Source organism: Heteronotia binoei, chromosome 17 (genome assembly GCF_032191835.1).
Source record: "Heteronotia binoei isolate CCM8104 ecotype False Entrance Well chromosome 17, APGP_CSIRO_Hbin_v1, whole genome shotgun sequence".
NCBI lineage: Eukaryota > Metazoa > Chordata > Lepidosauria > Squamata > Gekkonidae > Heteronotia > Heteronotia binoei.
This window is the reverse complement of record NC_083239.1, coordinates 48,887,665-48,907,745: the sequence shown is the minus strand read 5'-3', so window position 1 is coordinate 48,907,745 and position 20,081 is coordinate 48,887,665. Positions and strand designations below refer to the sequence as shown.

General features: G+C 44.7%; 1 protein-coding gene across 1 annotated transcript in view; it reads left to right on the top strand.

Moving 5' to 3' along the window:
- Window positions 1-7,988: 7,988 nt before the first annotated feature.
- Window positions 7,989-20,081, top strand: part of BICRA (BRD4 interacting chromatin remodeling complex associated protein) — a 162,831-nt gene continuing 150,738 nt past the window's right edge. Inside the window, 2 exon segments of the mRNA XM_060257560.1 lie at window positions 7,989-8,210; window positions 12,475-12,605. The gene's annotated coding sequence lies outside the window, so the exon portion shown is untranslated.

The following is a 20,081-nucleotide window of genomic DNA, read 5'->3' as shown; positions in this document are numbered from 1 at the left end:
TGAGCTACTGCATAAATTAGTTTGCTCTGGGGCCATTTTTCTTGAGCTAAGACAAAAATGTGAGAGCCAGAGACTAAAAAACTGTGAGGTAGCTCACACTAACTCAGCTTAGAGGGAACACTGGTCACTGCTCACTTCTTTAAGATGGATAGCCATGTTTGTCTGTCTGTAGCAGGAGAAAAGAGCAAGAATTCAGTAGTGCCTTAAAATTTGTGGCAGGGCCGGAGCTTTTAGACACTGTTAAGTCTGCTGTAGGAAGGTGCAAGAGCCCAGTAGCACCTTAAAGACGAACAAAATTTGTGGCAGGGTGTGAGTTTTCATGAGTCACTGCTCACTTATTTGTTCTTAATGTTATGTGTAAGAGACAGAGGGAAGGATTAGGCAATGGTTTTGTAAAGAGGCACAAAGTGGAAGGAGGAGATAAGAGAGTGGTTTTCAGTAGAGCAGAAACAGAAGAATGTTGACAGTTGTGATCAGGAATCCCTTCAGTCCACGTAGGAAAGAGGGCAGTTGGAGTGGAAGCAGGGCTTAGGTAAGGTGTGAAGGGAAATGGGGTAGAGAGGGGAAATAGAAAAAAAAACATATTCAGCACTGGAAAAACAGATATAATCGGGGTGGAATTCTAGCAGGAGCTCCTTTGCATATTAGGCCACACACCCCTGGTGTAGCCAATCCTCCAAGAGCTTACAGAAAAGAGCCCTGTAAGCTCTTAGAGGATTGGCTACATCAGGGGCATATGGTTTAATATGCAAAGCAGCTCCTGCTAGAATTCCACCCCTGGATATAATACTATTGCCAACCTCCAGGTGGGACCTGGAGATTGCCTTGAATTTATCTTCAGATGACAAAGATAAGTAGCCCTGGAAGAAATGGTGGCTTTGGAGGGTTGAATTGGTGGCATTATACCCCACTGAGGTCACTCCTTTCCTCAAACTCTTCCTTCACCAGGCTTTACTCCCAAAGCCCCAAGAATTTATCTGTCTAGAGCTGGCAATCCTACTATCACTCATACATTTATAGTTTGTCTTTCTTGATATCGAAATAATCGTAATAGCTAAGAACATTGCCAATTAAAACCAGAATAAACAAACCCCGAATGGATATGCACACAAACAAGAGTTGCGAACTTTGGTGTGTGGAAATTCCTAGTGATTTGGAGATGAAGCCTAGGGAAGGGGAGAGACCTCAGTAGGATTTAATGCCATGAAGCACACCCTCCAAAACAGCCATTTCGGCAAAGGAACTTATCCCCTTATGTGTGGGATCTGAAAATTCATTCTAATTAGAAGAAGGTATCTGAACAACTCACGAGGTACCTCATCACAATAATAGGCATGCACCTCCTCTCTAGAACTCCACTTATCCGCTCTCATACCGCAATACATCCATTGTGCACTTATGTTTAGAGAGTCTGGATGGTGTTGCAGTTAGCGTTGGTCTACAATAGGGAAAACTCTGTTCAATCACAGAGCACTGCATAACCTTAAGACACTTATTTCCTCACCCTAACCTAACTCACAGGTTTCTTATGCGGAAAGGAGAACCACACTATCTTCAGCTCTTTAGAGGAAGAACGTTAGGGTCTAATGCTCCAACTCCTCCTTTGCAGCACTTGTGGCTTGGAACTGGGTTCAAAACACCCTCACCATGCCATTTCTTTCCCCACAAAACCAATGCTCCCTCTAAGCTGTGGAGTCCCGTTGAACAAAAATTCTACTTTGGGAGCTACTGGCATTAAAGTTGTGTGCTACTGCATAAATTAGTTTGCTCTGGGGCCATTTTCCCCAAGCTAAGACAAAAATGTGTCAGCTGGAGGCTAATAAAAACTGTGAGCTAGCTCACATTAACTCAGATTAAGAGGGAACACTTCTCAAAACCCTGTCATCCTCCCCAAGTACTGACATTAAACCAATGTTCACATTCTCCCTGTCTACTTTATTTTCCCTCCGTTGTCTCTCAAGTGTCAAAACTGTAAGCTCGTCAGGGCAGGGGATGGACCTTCTACAGTTACTTTGTAAAACAGGGTTCTATGCAACTCTAATAGTAGCTTTTCTTCATGTCAGGCACAAACTCTGTTTAACAGGATGCCTTTTAATCTGCACAGCCAACCAGAAGCTCTGTTTGGCAAAAGCCCCGTCTGCCTCCTAAAAATGCTTGGCAGGTGCTAGGAAAGGTCTTGGTGGGTCACATTGTGCCCATGGCCATACATTGGTTACTTCGACTGTATTGGTTACAGTGACAAAAATCCTTCGTAACTACCGTTTAAAAGAGCAGCGCAAAAACTGGACTGATTTAAAAACATCATTTGGGATAGGGTTGCCATGCCAATCCCCAGGTGGGGGCAGGGGATCCCCCAGGCTGGAGGCCCTCCCCCTGCTTCAGGGTCATCAGAAAGCAGGGGGGGGGGAGAAAATGTCTGCTGGACACTCCATTATTCCCTATGGAGATCGATTTCCATAGGGTATAATGGTGAATTGATCTGCATGTATCTGGGGCTCTAGGAGGGCTGTTTTTTGAGGTAGAGGCACCACTTTGGCACATAGGATCCGTTGCTTCTTCTCAAAAGACCCACCAAGTTTCAAAAGGATTGGACCAGGGGGTCCAATTCTCTGAGCCCCAGCAGAAGGTGCCCCTATCCTTCATTTTTTCCAAGTGGAGGGAAGATATTTAAAAGGCGTGTGGTCCCTTTAAATGTGATGGCCCAAACTCCCTTTGGAGTTCAATTATGCTTGTCACAACCTTGCTCCTGGCTCCACCCCAGTGTCTCTTGGCTCCTCCCCCAAAGTCTCCTGGCTCCACCCCCAAAGTCCCCGGATATTTCTTGAATAGGACTTGGCAGCCCTAGTTTGGGAGCCTCTGTCACTAGAGGAATTGAATGCCTCAGCTTTCAGTCTGTAAAATGGAGCTAATGTATTCACCTGCAGCACAAGAGAGAAAGGTGGGCTGTAAATGAAAGAAAGGAGGAAGGGAAAAGGCACAACATCACAACTTTTATAAATATTTGCAAAAACACTGCAGCCTTCCCAGGAAAACATTATTATTACTAGCAAGTTTCATTTTAATCAGGTGATTTCCAGCCCCGCTGTACACTTCCCAACAACATAGTAAATTAATATTATTAGACTGTAAGTAGTTGATCTGATCTTAATTCAGGAGGAATATTGCTTCTACCAGAACATATTCTAATGTGTTTACTGCTCCCCTAGCAGTAATAAGGCTGTAACCCCGTACCAGTGGGGGGGTAACAACTGCTTCACCAGTATTGCAGCCTCGCTCCTGCTGTGAAAACAATCATCTGGAGTCACCTGTATCATACTAAAATACCTCAGTGAAAGGAAGAGAATAAAGGGATCACCGGAACGATAAAGTAAGTAGACAACTGTGCCTGTAAAACTATTGTCTTCCGCCAGCTGTCTGCAGCTTATTGCAGACTTGGGGGTTAAAGCAAAGGAAGTTTATAGTTTCCAGTCAATCTGTTTGCACCACGTGATCCTAAACATGTTTACTTGGAAGTAGGTGCCATGCTGTTCCAGCTTGATTCCCTAAACAGTGGGAATAAGATTGTGGGGTTTTGTCTGTTTTTAACCCAAGGGCAATAGGACATCTCTATCCCACTTTCTATAGGAAAATCTTTCTACAAAGGCTTATCTTTTAGGACAGTGATCCCCAACCTTTTTGGCACCAGGGACCAATTCTGTGGAAGACAATTTTACCATGGACGGGGCGGGGGGGGGATGGTTTCGGGATGATACAATTGTGCACTTTATTTCTAAAGTGTTTGGTGTGGTGGTTAGGTGTGCAGACACTTTATCTGGGAGAACCAGGTTTGATTTCCCACTCCTCCACTTGCAGCTGCTGGAATGGCCTTGGGTCAGCCATAGCTCTGGTAGAGGTTGTCCTTGAAAGAGCAGACTCTTAACTGAGAGAACCAGGTTGGATTCCCCACTCCTCCACTTGCAGCTGCTGGAATGGCCTTGGGTCAGCCATAGCTCTGGTAGAGGTTATCCTTGAAATAGCAGACTCTTAACTGGGAGAACCAGGTTTGATTCCCCACTCCTCCACTTGCAGCTGCTGGAATGGCCTTGGGTCAGCCATAGCTCTGGTAGAGGTTGTCCTTGAAAGAGCAGACTCTTAACTGGGAGAACCGGGTTTGATTCCCCACTCCTCCACTTGCAGCTGCTGGAATGGCCTTGGATTAGCCATAGCTCTCACAGAGCTGTCCTTGAAAGGCCAGCTGCTGTAAGAGCTCTCTCAGCCCCACCCACCTCGCAGGGTGTCTGTTGTGGGTGTGGGGGGAGGTAAAGGAGATTGTGAGCCGCTCTGAGACTCTGAAATTCGGAGTGGAGGGCAGGATAGAAATCCAATGTTGTCTTATTATTATCACTGCATTGTAATATATAATGAAATAATTATACAATTCATGGCCCAATTGCTAACAGGCCATGGACCAGTACTGGTCTATGGACCAAGGGTTGAGGACCCGTTTTAGGGAAACCCACACCATTGCACAGAATTTGCGGGGGGGGGAGGGGGTTAACTTTACTCTTTTTTAGCAGTGACACCATACCTTACAGCAGGGGTGGCCAACGGTAGCTCTCCAGATTTTTTTGCCTACAGCTGGGGCTGATGGGAGTTGTAGGCAAAAAACATCTGGAGAGCTACCATTGGCCACCCCTGCCTTACAGCATTTCAGTCTCCAGATGGAACACGCGGAAATTAACTGATTTCTCCTGTTGTTTTGGCGATTAAGCAGAAGGGGCCTTGTTCTCTCTGCCTCTCCTCCTGCAGGGTGTTGGCAGCTGATGGAGTCTGAAGGAGGAACCTGTGCCAAGGTGTGCCAGGGGAGTAGTTTTGCCTTGTCAGTGTCACATTTAAATGGCTTTTTTGTAGAAAAACTCCAGCAGGGACTCATTTGCATTTTAGGCCACACCCCCAATGCCAAGCCAGCCAGAACTGCGTTCCTGCGAAAAAAAAAAAAAGCCCTGCATTTAAATCAGACACAAAGTGATATCTGAAGTGGGGTACTGGCCTGCTGGCCTCAAGGCTTACTATTGGCCTATAACGCTCACAGCAGTTAGATCAGGGGTCCTATACCTTTTTGAGTCTGTGGCTGCCACAATTAAAATTTTGAGTGAAGGTGGTGAGCGCCAGTCCAAAAATGGCTTCTGTAGGAGGTGGAAACATGGAATATCAGTCCTTACACCATTGTGGGAAGAAGGGGAGCCTGAAGGGAAAATGGAACCAGACACTAAGGAGAGCCTAAGTGCTTACCAGACTTTCTGATCCTCTAGTACAGGGGTGGCCAACGATAGCTCTCCAGAAGTTTTTTGTCTACAAAATGGCCAATGACTGGGGTTAATAGGAGTTGTAGGCAAAAAACATCTGGAGAGCCACCGTTGGCCACCCCTGCTCTAGTAGAAAACACTTTGCACGATGGCAACCAGTTACAAGCCCTGCCTTGCAATAGCCCCGCCTGCTTTATAAAAAGCTCAGCAGGCAGCAAGGAAAATATTGGTGGGCACCGTATCGGGGAACCCTGAGCTACATATTTCAGGGGAAGATCTGTAGTGGTGCTCAAGTAATAATAAAAATAACATCCCATCATAACCGGGCAGTGTACAAAATTATTTAAAATTACAAGACCTTGAGCAAAGGTTTACACTCTCTCTCTCTCAAAAAAAGCCACTGTTTAGCTTGGCCATTATGAGAGCCAGTTTGGTGTAGTGGTTAAGTGTGTGGACTCTTATCTGGGAGAATCGGGTTTGATTCCCCACTCCTCCAGCTGCACCTGCTGGAATGGCCTTGGGTCAGCCATAGCTCTGGCAGAGGTTGTCCTTGAAAGGGCAGCTGCTGGGAGAGCCCTCTTAGCTTCACCCACCTCACAGGGTGTCTGTTGTGGGGGGAGAAGATATAGGAGATTGTAAGGCACTCTGAGTCTCTGATTCAGAGAGAAGAGTGGGGTATAAATCTGCAGTCTTCTTCTTCATATAGTGGAATCTGTGGTCAGCTTCCAAGGAATCTAGATTTCTAGAACACAGGTAAAAAAAACCACCCAACATGCCCCAATTATATAGTTGTTAAGTATTAGTTTGCATGGGTTATCAGCTTTTGTCAAAGCAGTGGTTTTGTTGCTCAGTCACTTTATTTGCAGTTCTTAAAACACAACTTGGGTCTTATGAAATGTTATTTCTTCATTAGCACCGTGCTTATGACAGTGTGGAAATGTGGCTTAGTAAGTGTTAGGAATCCAGTAGTAGCTTAAGAGAGCGACAAGATTTTGGGATGAGCTTTAAAGAGTCAAAGCTCCAGTATGCCCTGATGAAGGGAGCTGTGACTCTAGCAAGGTCACTACCCCCAAAATCTTGATCTCCAAAGGTGCTACATGACTCAAATCTCGCTCTTCTGCAAAGACAGCCACCCTCTGGCATTATCCTAGTAAATGCTGCGTGTGCCTGTTATGTAAGGGTCCTGGGCTTCCACAGTGACCGAACCTCTTCTCTGCAATGCTTTTAGAGACCAAACGCTCTTACTGCATGTTGTTGAAACATGTGAACACCTTGAAACAGTTAACACTAGCAGAAGTACTATCTTCCTCACCTCCTATGGAAGAGCCTTATTTTACGAACCATTTTGATTTCATCCACACTAGGTTCAAAGCTGCATCCTTGCTTATTTGAAATCATATGGAAGTTAGCAGGATTAAGTCTGAAGTTAGGCATAGGGTATCAATATGGTTGCCAGTTCTGGATTGGGAAATACCCGGTTTTGGGGGTGGAGCTTGGGAGAGGGTAGGGGCCTCAGCAAGGTATGATACCGTGGAGTCCACCTTCCAAAACAGCCATTTTCTGCAGAGGAACTGATCTCTGCTGCCTGGAAATCAATTGTAGTAGCAAGACCTCCAAGAGCCACCTGGAGGCTGGGAACCCTAGGTATTAGCAATACCACAGAGTACAAAACTATGTTTCTAGAACATCACATCAAGCTATAATCAATGTTCCCTCTAAGCTGCAGAGTCTTGTGAGCAAAAATTCTACTTTGTGAGCTACTGGCATTAAAGCTGTGAGCTCCTGCATAAATTACTGTGCTCTGGGGTCATCCTTCCTGAGCTAAAACAAAAATTGTGAGCTGGAGGCTAAAAATCTGTGAGTTAGCTCACGCTAACTCAGCTTAGAAGGAACACTGCCTATAATATACATAGCACATGATATACATAGTTAAAGCCATGAAGGGCTCATACACACTTTAAAGGAAGTTATAGATTACTAAGGGCATAGAACCGGGTTGCCATCTCTGGGTTGAGAAACACCTGGAGATTTTGGAGGTGGAGTCTGGTACAAAGCCATAGAGCCCACCCTGCAAGCAGCCATGATCTTGATAAATCTGGAGATCGGTTGTAATACTGGAAGCCTCCAAGCGCCAAGTGGAGGCTGGCAACCCCAGCACGGAAGCAGCGGCCTGCCTTCCTGTTTGTCAGCCACCGACGATGCCCATACGAGCCAGGAAAGCATTTCTCGGAGTATTTGCACGCCAACCACATTAAACAAAACCCTTTCCCACGTTTTAATCGCCGCAGTTATCCGTTCCCCAAACACGGAGCAAAATGCAGCTCGCTTCCTCGCAGGCAGGTAGCGCATAGTCAGCAGAAGGTTTTCCAAAGCAACTCCAAACCAGCCTCCTCTCTGCAAAACTCCCTCTTTACGCGCAGCCCTGGCTTTTTATAATGCACCAAAGTCACCCTCCCCTCCCAGCATAAACAGACGGTAGAGATAATTCAAATCCAGCCAATCGCGGAGTATAAACACAGCCTCAAACCCGACCCCCTTCTCCATCACTCACATCGGTCAATCACAATGAACCTGTCTAATCAGAATGACGGGTTCCGCGCTTGGCCCGTCCCATTCCTTTCGGATCTGTTCCACTTTTGGCCAATCGGGAGAAGCCTCTCTCCGGCAAAACCAGTTTTTAATTAGGGCGCCGAGGCCCCTTTCCTGAGCGGCGTCTTCAGCTGCCTGATCGCACGGCTGGCTACGGAGACACTTCCTGCCGGGCCGTTGCGCTGGGATCGGGGACTTCCGTGCATAACACTCGGAAATCCTGGGCTGGTTTCAAGTGGCTGCGTCGGTTGTGTGTGTCTTGGCGGATGCAATGCCCGAGCAATAGCTGAGAGTTACATTGTAGTTGCGTTTGGTTATGTGGCTGGCTGGGGGAAGGTAATTATTATGAAAGCGCAGAGTTATGAAATGGTGAACTGGTTTCTCTTGAAAAAATTGGGGGCGGGGGAAAGCTAGCAAGGGCTTCCTTGTTAATAGATACAGATGTATTCGACTGGACGCTTGTCACCAGCTAATGGTTTTTGAGAACATTGAGTGACAAAATTGAATAAGGAATGAATTATGTGACAATACTTAGTCTCATCTTTGACTTTTTGGATGATAAATTCTTGTGGCTGTAGATTTTTCTTCTTATTCACCTTTCCGTGTGTATTAATTTTCTGTCCTTGTCTTGTAAATCACCTTCTGTCTTCTAGAAGCCAGGACCAGTTTTGACCACCTGCAATCTAAGTACCGTGGCTGTAGTAGCTTCTTTGAATATAGGATTTCATATGTCTTGTGACAAGAGACTAGTATTTATTTGTATTTCTAAGCATATTCTGGTTCGTTTTCAGTCTTGAGGCCAATAATTCTGCCAGCTATGAATCTTGCTAATTAGAGAATCAGTAAAACCTGCGATCCTGAACATATTTACCAGGAAGTGAGTCCCAATGAGATAAGGGCAAGCCTCTTTAAAGTAGGATTGCAGCCTAGTATTATTTAAAGTAGACACTATTTGGGATTTGCTTTGGAGTAGACATGCATGGGATCGGGATCCACATTGGGTTGGTTGCTTATATCATAATTGATAAACTTCTGAAGTTGCTATACTTTAAGCCAAAGCGGTAATCAAGAGATCTTTGATTTTCACTGAAGTTTATAGGCAAAAGTTTTGTATTTTGAGCAGCTGAATGTCTTTAATGTATTAAAAACATATGCTCAAATTCTTGTATTATATGCCATATAGCTGTAGTATGTTTTTATATTAAAATTGCTTTGTTGGTCTTCAGAATGGCTTGAATCTACATTCTTATCCCCTGGTTAGTCATTTTGTTCTTGTGGTGGCGTTTTAAAAAAGCCTTATATTCCTAGATACTGATGTCAAGGATTGGGAGTAGCCAACAGACTGAACATTGGTGTAGGGTATGTAGCATTAACTATAAATCACCAGTAATGAAAGTTAATACATGCAACTCATTTTACAGTAGTACCCAAATGAAATAAGTCTGTCTTAGAGCTTCTGGATTAGTGGCATTATCTGTGTGCATTATAATTGTAGGCCCCGAACATTTGCCACTGTACATTGCATTATTTAATGCTATGGTTGTTCTAGGAGTGCAGAAGAGAGATGTCTGTTACTACTTTTCTAGCTCTACAAAACAACTATACTATGGAGGGTTTGGGGTAGATGTAATTACTCTGGTGGCATTCTGTGTGAAATGAGTTGTTCTTGCATCATAGCTGGCTACTGGACAGTTCTGCCAATACAGATGGCTCATGGGTTATCTACAATCTGAACCTCTTCTTCCAGGTTCTCTGTACACAAACAAAAAAGCAAGGGATGGCACTGTACCTGACACTCCATAGATGCTGAAGAACTGTTGTTTGTAACATTGTGCCAGCACAATGGTTATAGTGTCTTATTTGTCCCTCGTAATTGATAGGTTGTTAAGGCAAAGTTTGTAAGTGATGGAAGAACGGATTGCCAGGTGTTAATAGCAAAATAAACCAGGTGTTAATAGCAAAATACAGGATAATTTGTTTGTTTGGTTTATGGGTTTGAAGAACAGGAAGACATATTGAAAACCCAAGTGAAGCATATTTTAGTGACGGCCTGAATCTAGGTGGTTGTGCAGGATTCGGCCTTGGAGATATTGATCCACTTTGCAGGGTCGCCAGTTTAATAGGGTCAGGACTTACTTGCTGAGCAAAATAGGAACCAAAGAGGTGGACAGAAGGCAGGCTGAGGTTCACTATTTAAAATATTTCTTTGCCTTTTTTTCTACCCAAGTAGGGTCTCCCAAAGTGGCCGCTAGCCAAATTCTGGCTGTTTAAATGCTTTTAAGTATTGAATTATTGATTTTAATTATTGTCATGTCTCATAATCCGCCCTGAGTCTGCTTGCGGGGTAGGGCGGAATAAAAACCCACGAAATAAATAAATCTTGGTCTAATTTGCCAAAGCACATTTTAAAACAAAAAGACCATGTGGTGCAGGTTACGTCTCAATAGCTAACATATAGCTAAGATATGTCTCAATAGCTAAGGTATCAAAGTACCATGCATGGGAAATTTAACACACATTAGTGAACCATGGACATAACCGCCTCCCCCCAAAGGAATAAGCCATAGTAGACCAGCTCATCTTGTTGCGGGCACGCAGCCCCTGCAAGCTGTCTTATACAGTTGTTGGACTTGCTGCTTGGTATTCATGTGGAGGATTGCAGCCTTAATAAGATGGAAAGTCGGGACTGCCTGATGTAAACATATAAGGCAGCAGAAGCATTTTCTTAAAAAAAAATTCCACTGATCTCAATATCTCATGTATAAAATCTGTGTGGTAAGAAGTCAGTGGGCAATAACAGCTCACTTTTGACTGAGCTGTGCTCCTAAGTTTTATAACGATGCACAATGAGGTATATTAAGGGCCTTTTCCTTCCCTAGTCCATTCTTTACCGGCTGAGAGCCAGTTTGGTGTAGTGGTTAAGTGTGTGGACTCTTATCTGGGAGAACCGGGTTTGATTCCCCACTCCTCCACTTGCACCTGCTGGCATGGCCTTGGGTCAGCCATAGCCCTGGCAGAGGTTGTCCTTGAAAGGGCAGCTGCTGTAAGAGCTCTCTTAGCCCCACCCACCTCACAGGGTGTCTGTTGTGGGGGAGGAAGGTAAAGGAGATTGTGAACCGCTCTGAGACTCTTCGGAGTGGAGGGCGGGATATAAATCCAATATCTTCTTCTTCTTCTGATTTATTCGGCTTACATCTGAGTTTAAAGGGCCCTTTGGATATGTTAGTGTTGCAAAGCTGTACAGGACTGTAAACGTACGGGTTGTCTGTGTATAACGTGCAGGCAAATCCCCTCTAATTCCGTTCTCTTCTAAATTATGGTAATTTTGGGAGAGTGGGAAAGTGCATTCTCTGGTGCATACCCGCTATTGTAGAGCCATTCAGTTGGAAGGGACCGCCAGGGTCATCCAGTCGAACCCCCTGCACAATGCAGGAAATTCACAAATACCGCCTCCCTGCACACCCCAGTGACCCCTGTCCCATGCCCGGAAGATGGCAAAACCCTCTCCAAACTGGCCTGGAGAAAATTGCACCAGTGAGATTATTTTAAACATTGTTTTTATTGCTTTTAATAAGAGCTCTTTTGGTTATATATATTTCTATTGAAATTTTGAAAGGGGGAAGGGTAAAGGAATAGAGAAATGGAAGGGGAAAAGGGGTCAAGTTAACATAAAGTCAACAACATTTTTTCCCTGCATCATTAGATTACATAAAAGTATGTTTAGTCTTAACAAATTCATAGCCTATAGCTAGATCCAAGTGGGCAGCCGTGTTGGTCTGAAGCAGTTGAACAAAGCAGGAGTCAAGTTTCACTTTTAAGACCAACTTAAGTTTTATTCAGAACGTAAGCTTTTGTGTGCTAAAAGCACGCTTCTTCAGACGAGGGGATCAGGTACAGTAGGCTGAAATACATGCAGTTTGTTGATTAAGAGGGCAAACGCAAACTCTTAATCAACAAACTGCATGTATTTCAGCCCACTGTACCTGATCCCCTGGTCTGAAGAAGTGTGCTTTTAGCACACAAAAGCTTACGTTCTGAATAAAACTTCATAGCTTATAGGTTATGCTAAATAGTTTGCCTTTATCAATTCAACCATATCAAAAGGAGTACATTAGTTAGCGCAACAGATTATTTACATGACTCAAGTTGATGCATTAAGCCATTCATAAAAAAGGTTTCCAGAGATTTTTTCCATCTTTTGGTATCTTGCAATAAAGAGCTCTTTTGGAGGAAAGAATCCAGCCTGGCCGAGCTCCGTCTTCCCCTCTCCGAAGCTCGGCCGGGCGCGCCTGTCCCTTTAATTCCCCCCTCCCCGTCCCGTTTTGACAGCCCCGCGATGATGTCTTCGCGCGCGCCGCTCCCCTTTGAGCGTGCGCGCGCGCGTGGCTATTTTGAAAGCGGGAGGAGGGGTGGGGCGCTGCGAATGCAAATTACGTGGAAGGGGGCGGAGGAAGGTGATTGTGTTGCTTTTTTTTTTTTAAGCGAGAGTTTTTAAAATTAAAACAAAATGTGAGCTCCAAATGACCGCTGTGCATTTCTCCCTCTCTTGTTCCCCCCCTACCCGTCTTTTATTTCCCCCATCCTCCTCCCTTGGTTTCAGCCAGCCCGGCTCCCTTTGCAATCAGGCACTGCGCTGACCCGCTATGAGCCTGTGCCTGCTGGGGTCCTGCCTCCGGAGCCCGTGCGGGGATGTCTCGGAGACCCCGCGCTGACTGCTGCTCAAACATCACGGTGAGTTTGTTACAATGTAGCAATTTCTCTTTAAATCTCTTAACTCTCCCTACCTGCAACTCCGGACTGTGACAGGGCGGGAAAAGCCTGGGGGGCGAGGCGGCCGTGGCCCCCCCGTACTGGGTAGCAGCCCGGATCGCTCCCCATCGCTTCCCCCCCCCCTTCCAGGGCTTCCCCCCCAAACAGCCAGTCCTTATTCCTGGCGTCTGCAGGGCACGTCTACAGAATACAATGTAGCTGGGTTTTTGCAAAAAAAGAGATGATCCATACGCGTCCTTCTCAGGGTTGAGGGGCCCTTTCCCCCAGCCCCCCACCTCTCTTTCCTTCCTTCTCGGTTTGCATATCTCCCCCCCCCCCCCCACTCCAGCCTTCTGGAATAGGGTTTTTCTTCTCCAGCAAGAGGGGAGTCGGGGGGCTTTGGGGAGAGGTATTTAAAAAAAAAACACAAGAGGTTTCGCAGCACCGCCGGATGCTTCGGTCTCGATTTTTTTTTTATTTATTTCCCGGTTGTGAAAGGCATCGCCTGTTCTCTCCCTCCCCCCCTTCCACCTCTCTCCCTCCCTCCCTCCGGCCACCTCCAAAAGCAAAGCCAAAGGATGCCCCCCCAGCAGATGGGTCTTTTCGTTTGGGTTTCAGGCGCTTCGGATGACGAGGTGGAAGGGGAGGGGAAATGGCTTTATTTTTTTCCCTCCCCCCCGCCCGCCCTCCTCCTAGTGTTGGATTAAAAAAGGAAGCCTGGTGTTTGTAACTGCTTCTGAAGGCATTTCCAAACGCTGTAGAGGGATTTGAGCTGGGAGTGCAGAAATGCAGCCTCGATGTCCTCGGAACAAGGCGCTTCTTGCCAGATGTAGGGCTGTCCTGTTTATGAGATCTCAAAAGTTGAGCGCCTGGCCTGGCCTGGCCTGACCAAACTACGGTGTGTCTGATCTGATTCGAGAAAAAGCACACAACAGTATGACACAGTTGTAATGTATGGTTACCAGCTAAACACATTTGAAGTCATTTTTTGTTGTTGACAATGCCTTCCCCGCTCTTCTTGTATTCCTGCAGTTCATTCTAGTGTCGTCTTTACTTATGTGAAATAAAAAAAATGTGTGCTGCTTTTTAAGGTATTCTCTGGGTTTTGTGTGTGAATCATTGCTTGATTTAAGTTCAGAATGCATCCCCCCCTTCTTTTGACACACTGTGCTTGGGTTTTCTTAATAAAAACCGATGCTAGTTCTCTAGCTTAAGCGGTCTTGGTTTTCCATATTAGAATTTCCAACTCGTTTAATTTTTTTTTAACGTTTACCAAAGCATCTAAATGTCTCAGAGTGCACCACTGTAAACAAGCAATGATACTTAAAGAGTTCCAGTTGTGTGCCTGTGTGTGTATTGCTTTGGGGAGGGGGCGGTGAGCAAGTGTGCCTTTGCAAAAACAATGCAAAAGAAATATTATTAAAAGGATAGATTCAGATGGGTAGCCGTGTTGGTCTGAAACAATAGAACCAAGTTTGAGTCCAGTGGTACCTTTAAGATCAACAGAGTTTGATTCTGGGTATAAGGTATCATGTGAAGGCACACTTCTTCAACCACTGGACTTAAACTTTAGTATTTAGAAGGCTAAGCTGTTTTGACCAAATTCACGTTCTTCAGACATGTGTTGGTGACTATATTTTTTGGAGCACTTGCATTGTTTATTACAACTTTAAGAAATCTGCATACAATGACGGGCATTTGGAAAATGCTGAAGGGGGGGCTGGTTGAGGTGAGGTATTTTTGTCTAAGGACAGCTGAAAACTGACTTTTAATGTTGGGGCTTTGCACAACTCAGCTTTGTTTTGTTTGAGGTGTTTTTAATGTTCTCTGAAGAGAAGTTTTCCTCGTTTGAGTATTTTAGTGGTTTAAAGGGAAACCTAGACTTTAAAAGTCGTGGGAATCTTGGTTGGGACTTTTCGTTTGCAGCTGAGTTTCATGTACTGTTAGATTCCTGAGCATTTACTTAAGTGCTTAGCTGCCACCGCCAGCCAAGAATTTCACTGAAATGACCGGGTTATAAATGAGCACAGATGACGTTATTTCACTGTGATCCTGTACACATTTATTTGAAAGTTCGTACTGTAGGAATCGCGCCCCCCCCTCCCCCCGCCAAGTTAATATGGTTAAGAATCAAAAGTTTTACTGTCACAGTTCTGAGATAACTGTTAGAATTCTAACTTGTGTATTCCTGCTGAAGCAGCTACTCAGTTATTGCTTGCAATGGGAGGGGGGGGGAGATCAGTCACAGTTAGTCTGTATGACTGTTCCCCTGTTAACAGAAGGAAAGAAAAAACTATCCAAAATTTTGGGGGTAGATCCAGGTGGGCATCTGTGTTGGTCTGAAGTAACAGAACAAAGTTAGAGTCCAGCGGCACCTTTAAGACCATCAAAGGGATACAAAAGCTCACACCTTGAATAAAACTTTGCTGGTCTTAAAGGTGTCACTGGACTCAAAGTGTTGGAGGTTAAAGATGCAGCCCTGTGTAGAGTTATTTCAGTCTTAACCTGTTGACTTCAGTGGACTTAGACTGGAATAACTCCTGCATTGGATTCCAGTGTCAATATGATCCTTCCTTTGCTACTAAAGTGTTTTTTTTTAAATAAGCGTGTGTGTGTTCCACAATTGCTCCTTAGAAGTAGCTTTCATTGCAATCCTGAGTGGCCTGCTCAGTGGGGCTCGGTCGCAGAAAAGTGTTCTGAGGATCGCCCTGTTAGTCTCTGACTTTTTACTTGCCAAATTATGTTCCAGTTGGTGCTCTTCTGCTATGTCAGATCCAATGGAAGCTGGAGGTTGATTATTTCCCCCTCTCTCACTAAGCACGAAAATGAATGCCTCATATTTCTCAGCTAAAAATGGTTAGGGAGAAGCACAGTTAATTGAAAACATTAAAAATATGGAATTCTTGCTATTTTGGCTGGAACGGAGTTATCGTAGTGCCCTTTACGTTTGTGCCAAATGCAGTTATGTTTTAAGATGTGAAAAACAGAAGAGGTTTCCTCAGGCTGCAGACCATGGGGGAAATATATTTGAGATACATTCACTTTTTTATTTATTTAGAAAACTTATATTCCGCCCTTTCCCATAACGGGTTTGGGGCGGATCACAACATAGATTAGACAATAAAAACCAACAAGTCAAATTTAAAACAATACAATAAAACCAAAACAGCAGAACGATAAAACTAAATAAGGTGCATCACCGATGGAAAGGGCACATTCCACAAAATACAATTTTTGGCCCAAGAAAAATGATGGCGTTAAAATCAGATTCAGCACCTCAACAGGCTATAAAGCATGATGTCATAACAAGGGAGGCTGACTGATAGAATAGTTGGTGGAATAGGACGCCCGCTGCCTCAACCAAAAGCCTGGTGGAACAGTTCCGTCTTACAGGCCCTACGGAATGGCAGTAGCTCAGGTAGGGCCCAGATCTCCATAAGGAGCTGGTTCCACCAGGCAGGGGCCACGGCTGAAAAGACCCTGGCCCTGGTTGAGGCGAGACAGACGTCCTTCGGGCCAGGGGTGATAAGGAGGTGCTGCGTAGCAGACCGCAACATCCTCTGGGGCGTATATGGGGAAAGGCGGTCCCTCAAGTATGTTGGTCCCAGGCCATGTAAGGCTTTGAATGTCAGTACCAAAACCTTGAAGCGTTGTATCACAGGTTATCTGAAATGAAGATTTGATTAATAATGGAAGTTCCTCGCCCCCTTCTTTTTGAACAACCATCTGATCGTAACCTAAAGTCCCTGCCTCACATGACTTTTTGTGTGCGTGTGTGTGTGAATTGTGCCGTGTATAGGAAGGAATAGTGAAAACTACAGGTAGCAATCACCCATCCAGATAACATCAGTGCAGGCTACTGCATTGTGGCATTTCAAGCTTATGTTTATGTCCTGGAAAACATAGTTTTCTGAGCCGTTCCCCAAGTTGTTATGGAACTTGGCAGTAGGTCAGGGAAGTTTTATAAATCAACTTACAGAATACTTGCAGTGGGTATGTGTTGGGGAGGATGTGAGTGTGATTTTCAGGTAGTTCCCAAACAAAGACACAAATCCAAAACTGATAAAGGCTGATAATTTCTTCTTTTAATGGAGGTTTTAAAATATAGTTTTTAAACTGCAGTTACGTTAAGGGTAGCCCTTTAAAAAGTAACTTAGCTTTAAAGTTCTCAATTTAGACATTAAAAAAAAAAATCTACATTTGCCTCTCACAGCTCCATTTACAGCCCTCTACCCAGCAGATTAAAATCTGATTTCTGTCTAAAAGAAAACTAACTTGGGAAAACTGACAAGCATCACAAATATGTCACGCATTTATCATTGTGGCAAATTATGAACAGCAGCGAGTCTGGCAGCTAAACAGTTGAGGACATTTACTTTCCATCTCATGAAGAAACATTGGTTTTGCCTAGTAATTACTGCCTTTGCTTCTGGAAGGTTTTTGCCATTCGGCCTGCAGTCCAGCATATTTAACTGTGTACTGGACAGTGGCCCTTGTCAGTAAACGATCTCGATTAGCGTCCTTACATGTGAACATGGAGCCAAACAGAAGTCCATTATTTTCTCTTTCCAAGCAGATAGAATTGGGTAGTGCAAATGGCATGTGAGCTTGCTTGTATCCTAGGTAATACAGGCTTCAGTACTAAGTACTGCTGCAGACTTTTTGGCAAGTATTCTTAAATTTAAATCTGACCATGTATGACTTTATACGTAGATAGCTCCAAACGGGCACTGTACCCGATTCCTTGTCTGATGAAGTCTGCTTAGAGAGCACACGAAAGGTTGCGTTCTGAATGAAACTTGGTTGGTCTTAAAGGTGCAACTTGACTCTGACTTTATACTTGGTTTGTGTGTATGTATATATTTTGATTTTATTTCAAACACTCTGTATATGTCTAAACGTGTATGTTATGCCATTAAAGTTCTGGGTGGACAGAAAGCCAATATGCAGTCATGTTCAGGCAGTACATGAATTGTAAAAAGTGAAAATTAATGATTTTAATAGATTTTCTAGGTGGTTTTTAAAGGTACTGTGCAAAAATTTGTTGATCAGTTAGTTGTGGAACTGCTTGTTTATAGCTGTAACCTATGCGATGCGAGTAACCCACATCCCTTCAGGAGGAAGCAAACCTGGTACAGTTAGCCAAAGCTGTAGATTTACCTTTATTGATTTAAAACATTTATATGCTGCCTTTCCACCCAAATAGGATCCTCTGAGCAACAATGCATAAGTGAAGTGAGGCATTTATTGCAAACTTGAAGTCTTAAACTCATGTTGAACCACCAGTTTTGAATAAGCTGCTTGGTCTATCAAAAATACTTGCTTGTCAGCTTTTAGCCATTTAGTTGAATATAAATTGGCAGATAATCCAGATCGGTGTAGGCGCCTCTTACATTTTGAAGATACTGTCAGCTAGCTTACAGTTTAGTAAACAGAAGGTAGTTCGTTGCTAGAAGGCAAGGCTCCATTATGGTAACACAGCAGTACCAAAATGGTGTTGACGAAGAACTAGCACTCCCTCAGCTTGCTGCCTTTACTGATTAAAACCGTTCCCCTCACCAGATAATGATCTCAAGTTGATTTGCGTAGCCAATTAAAGCTCCTAGTCCTAGTTTTCAAGACTTGGGTGGTGGCTGTAGCAAGACATATTGCATGAAAGGAAACGGGGGTGAAAGAAGGACAAGGTTTGTTACGCTGTCACGTGACTTTCTATGGACTGTTGGGTACACTTCCTGATTGCATGCATGTGTGTGTAAAATAACTGAGGTGTCACGTTTTTATCATAGGCAGCCGTAGCCTCTGTAAGATACGATCAGTACTGTTTTGCGTCTCCCTGAATATATCCAGTGCGTAAGAGAAAAAGTAGTATAACTGAAGGGCTTTGCTCTCGTCTAAAACCCAGAGGCAACCAAATGAGAGGGGAAAGAGAAGAGCCACCTGGGTGGCTAGTATGCTTTAGAACAGAGGTGGCCAAACTGTGGCTCTTTCTCACATATTATGTGGCTCCTGAAGCCCCCACCACCCTGTCAACTGGCTTGGAGAAGGCATTTATTTCTTTAAACCACTTTGTCAAGCCAGCAAGTGGCTTGGGAAATGAATTTAAAGTTGCTTTCCTTCCTTGCTCTCCCTCCTCCTTCCCCCATCCTCCTCCTCCTCCTTTCCTTCCTTGCAGCTCTCAAACATCTGACATTGAATGCCTTGTGGCTCTCAAACATCTGATGTTTATTCTGTGTGGCTCTTACATTAAGCAAGTTCGGCCACCCCTGCTTTAGAATAAATACTTGGGTATCAAAAAGGGTTGCAAAAATGTAACAACAACCCCATAACGAGTTGTTTACTTCATTTATAACCCCCCTCTTTCCCCCGTTCTCCCAGAGCAGCTTACATCAGTCTCCTCTCTTTCCTTGTGTCCTCGTACAACCTGTGAGGTAGGTCAGGCTGAGAATGTATGACTGGCCCAAAATCACCCAGGGCAAGTTTCCATGGCGGAGCAGGGACTCAGTCCTGGATCTCTCAGTTTGACACTTCTGAGAGTGGCAATGAAGATCCTGTGAATTTAGGGAGGAGGTATTTGTGAGTTACCTGCATTGTGCAGGGGGTTGGACTAGATGACCCTGGAGGTCCCTTCCAGCTCTATGATTCCTGCACATGAAGCCTGCTGGGTGACCTTGGGCCAGTCCCAGTTCTCTCCAAACACTCTCAGCCCCACCTACAAGGTGCCTGTTGTGGGGAAAGGTAGGCAAGGCAATTGTCAGCTGCTTTGACGAAGCAGTGGGGTATAAAAATCAACTCCTCTTCTTTGATTGCTACACCGCACTGGCTGTCCTCAAGGCATGGAGTCGCTTTGTATAGTTTCACTGAGAAGGAGTGTGCGTTTCAGCTCTGCTTTGGTTTTCCCCTTGTTGAGCAAGAGGCTCACGGGAAGAGATCTTCTAGGGAAGCAGACACTTACTTCAGTTTCTGAGAAGGGTCGATACATGCATATTGCTTTAGCTGAGAGACTGTGAACTCCACGTAGATCAGATCAGCCAGTGCTCCGTGGGCTATATTTGCAAGCCCCTCTTGACTGTGCTACTTAGTCCACTTTGTTGTCAACGGGGGGAGGGAGGGTTGCAAAACAAGCAGCAGTGCTGAAATTTTGGCTTCCTGATTCCTCCCTCCCAAGGGGCGCTTGGGAAACTAGATGTTGGCCAGCAGGGGTGGAATTCTAGCAGGAGCTCCTTTGCATATTAGGCCACACACCCCTGATGTAGCCAATCCTCCAAGAGCTTACAGGGCTCTTTTTTGTAAGCACTTGGACGATTGGCTACATCAGAGGGGTGTGGCCTAATATGCAAAGGAGCTCCTGTTAGAATTCCACCCTTGCTGGCCTGGGATGGATGTTGGGAAAAGTGGCTCTCAGGGGTCTCTGTTACACCTAGAGAGATTCCAGGTAACCCAACAATCTTTTTTAAAATT